The following is a 4,010-nucleotide window of genomic DNA, read 5'->3' on the forward strand; positions in this document are numbered from 1 at the left end:
AGGTTACATATGACTTATGCTTTCGTGAGTTAACTTGTCCCTTCGCATAGGCATAAGTAAATGTATCCCTCGAATTGAGCTCGTTTTAGCCCATGACGGGTGACAACGAGGCTCTGTACTAACCTTAATAGGTGACAGTATGGACAATTCGAGTACCTTTCTAGAACTAAAACCACATATAGTGAACCGTACGAGCCACCCAATTAGAGCCATGTCGAGCCTCCGTCCATTGAATAGTCACCAAAATAAGTATATGGGAGAAACGCCTCTTACCTTTTGTTTATTTACATTTACACATACTTGCAAATGAATCGGGTCTGTTTAATAAATGGGGTCGGATAGATTGTCTAATGGTATGTGGGTAGTTTTTGTAAAGCATGTTGGGGCAAAACAAAAAAAATGTAGGTCTGTTCCACCAAATTGCATTATTAAATAGCTTAATTTGTTAAATTTTCCATAGTCTTTATTTTCTTTTTTCTTCTGTTTATATATGTTGTGATCTCTAACCAAGATTATTTGTTCTTCATTTTATTTTTCATCATGCATCGTAAACATCTCATTAGGAAGGTGTTGATTAGAGATTGGTTGCCAAAAACGGGTTTCTGATGGAGGAGTCAATTACACAAGTAACCGAGAAAAATGTTGTAGTCCGAGATTGTTCTTTGAGGACTCAAAAAGCGAAACGGGACAGTTTGAAGGAAGGATACACCTCTGATATTCCCGAGCGTATGACCTCGAATGTGCGTCAGAATGATCTTGAAGACTTGACTAGGATTTGGAAGCAGTGGGACTCAGATACTAGAGGCATCTTCACTGAAAAATACAGAGATATAGCTCACTTGATAGCAATCAATGTGAACGAGCAGTTGACCCAAGCCGTGGTTCGATTCTGGGACCCAGTCTATCTGTGTTTCACTTTCAATCAAGAAGATATGACTCCGACCATAGAAGACTATACTGCCCTGCTTTGCATCGACAATGTGCAACTCAACAAGATATATGTGAAGGAGTCTAAATCGATGACCTTTAAGAAAAAGCTAATGAAGTTGACAGGGATGACTGATACATGGTCTGAAGTTTAGTCAATGAATTTCGCTAGACGGCTATGCAAATTGTGCAATTATCAGATAAGGCCGAAGCTCTCAGTTGCCAAGCCAAAAATCAAGTATGTCGGAATTCCTAGGACGAGTGAAGAAACAAGGCGATGTGGCCAGGGAATTTGTGTAACTGTTAAGTCCAAGATGGAAAATTGTTTTGTAATGGGCTCTTTTGATTAATGAAACGCCAAAATATGGGGCTATCTTGAAATCAGCACCAAATTCTTGTATATTTATTCATGACTAACATTCACTTGTCATTCATTCATACATTGCATGTACATATCACCCTGACCATTCACTAAGGTTAAAACCGCATAATCCACAGTTGTGACACTACAAGTCTAGAATCACGTCATTCTTATGGAACGCGTTTAAGAGCTAGAGCTATAGATGTTGAATTCAATGAGAGTGATACAATTGAGGATCTTTCAATGATACGCCATTGTCCCCCAAGATATGTTTTGAACAATCAGACTGCTATAGACCTCCTTGTAGTTTCTAAGTCCTCTCCAGAGTAATGCCCAATGTTAATTCTCCATTATTTTGTATATCCCTAAGTAATGGGATTCCTTTTGTAAGAACTTATGTTTGCTATTTATCATTTTATTGGACATTAATGAAGATGCATTTTGTCATGGTCTTTTCATTTTCATTAGTTTTGTAATTATTCCCTCTTCTCACAGCCTTTCCCTACATGTATCTCATATCATTCTATAACATTGTGTTTGTTGATTCCAATACTTTGATGCTCTCCTATAGTAGTCTTTTCTATTCGCCTTTCAAGTGCTCAAATATCCATGGCATGAACAATCTAGTTACAAGTCTTGAAATCGATTTCGAGAAGGCTTTTTGTTCAGGAGAATTCGAAGCCAAGGAATATGCTGAAAATTGTGACCCGCCTCCTAACTTACTAACAATGGTTGAAGAAGAAGAGAAACAGATTCTACCCCATCAAGAATCTGTTGAGGTAGTAAACTTGGGAATAAAGAAAAGAAACAAGAAGTGAAGATTGGGACTTCCGTTTCAGAAAACACCAGGCGAGATTTGATCGCGTTGCTCCATGAGTACAAAGATGTGTTTGCCTGGTCTTATCAGGATATGCCAGGGTTGAACACAGATATTGTGGTCCATAAGCTCCCACTGAAACCAGAATGCAAACCTGTTCAACAGAAGTTAAGAAGGATGAGACCTGAAATGCTGTTGAAGATAAAAGAAGAAGTCAAGAAACAATTTAACGCTGGCTTCCTACAAGTCTCTAAGTATTCAGAATGGCTAGCTAATATAGTCCCAGTGCCGAAGCAAGATGGCAAGGTGCGAATGTGCGTGGATTATCGTGATCTGAATCAAGCAAGCCCTAAGGATAACTTTCCTTTACCACACATCGATACTTTGGTGGATAATACGGTAAAACATTCTTTATTTTCTTTTATGGATGGTTTCTTAGGTTATAATCAGATAAAGATGGCTCATGAAGATATGGAGAAAACCGCATTTGTGACAATGTGGGGAATGTTCTACTACAAAGTGATTCCATTCGGACTGAAAAATGCTGGGGCAGCATGATGAGTCAGGGAAAAGAGAAAAAGTGATTTACTATCTCAGCAAAATGTTCACAGAGTATGAGGCAAAGTACCCGTCAATTGAAAATTTCTGTTGTGCATTGGTCTGGGTAGTTCGAAGGCTTAGACAATACATGTTGTATCATACAACATGATTAATTTCAAAGCTAGATCCATTAAAGTACTTGATGGAATCACCCGCACTCTCAGGGAGAATGGCATGATGGCAGCTTTTATTGTCTGAATATGACATTATGCATATGAGCCAAAAGTCGATAAAGGGAAGCGCGATAGCTGACTTCTTGGCAAGTCGAGCAATGGAGGAATATGAGCCGTTGAGATTTAATTTCCCAGATGAAGAATTGATGTGCATTTCCGAAGGTGAATCATCAAAAGATTAATCATGGAAGATGAGTTTTGATGGTGCATCAAACGCGTTGGGGGCACGGGATAGGAGTAGTCTTAGTCTCATAGTGGAAGTGGTCAAAGAATTCAAAGAAGTGACCTTTTACTACTTCCTGCGAGAAGAAAACTAATCGGCTGATGCTTTGGCCACCTTGGCTTCAATGTTCAAAGGAAATAGAGAAACTGAAATAATGCGTATCCAAATGAGCATATATGAGACCCCCGCACACTTTTTAGCATTGAGGAGGAGTCAGATGGACGACCCTGGTTTCATGACATATTGGATTACATTAAGAATCAAAAGTATCCCGAGCAAGCAAACGAGAATGACAAGAGAACAATCAGGAGAATGGCGACTGGGTTTATTCTTGACGGAGATATCCTTTATAAAAAAGGAAAGAACCAAATGCTCTTGAGATGCGTGGATGCTGTTGAAGCCAAAAGAATACTTGAAGATGTCCACGAAGAAATTTGTGGAACGCATTCCATTGGTTTCACTATGGCCAGACAAATTATGAGACTTGGTTATTACTGGCTGACGATGGAAATGGATTGCATTGGCTACGTGCGAAAGTGTCATAAATGTCAAATTTATGGCGATAAAATTCATGCAGCTCCATCGCCCCTTCATGTCATGACTTCTCCGTGGCCTTTTTCTATGTGGGGCATGGATGTTATAGGGCCAATTTCCCCGAAAGCTTCCAATGGGCATCGATTCATCTTTGTGGTTATAGACTACTTTACAAAATGGGTAGAAGCTACTTCGTTTGCTAATGTGACAAAGGCTATAGTCTGTAGGTTCTTAAAAAAGGAGATCATATGTCGATGTGGTTTGCCTGAGAGAATCATTTCAGATAATGCTTTGAATTTGAACAACAAGATGATGAAAGAAGTGTGTGAGCAATTCCAGACAAAGCATCATAATTCCTCACCTTATCGCCCGAAA

Source organism: Gossypium hirsutum, chromosome D12 (genome assembly GCF_007990345.1).
Source record: "Gossypium hirsutum isolate 1008001.06 chromosome D12, Gossypium_hirsutum_v2.1, whole genome shotgun sequence".
Lineage (NCBI taxonomy): Eukaryota > Viridiplantae > Streptophyta > Magnoliopsida > Malvales > Malvaceae > Gossypium > Gossypium hirsutum.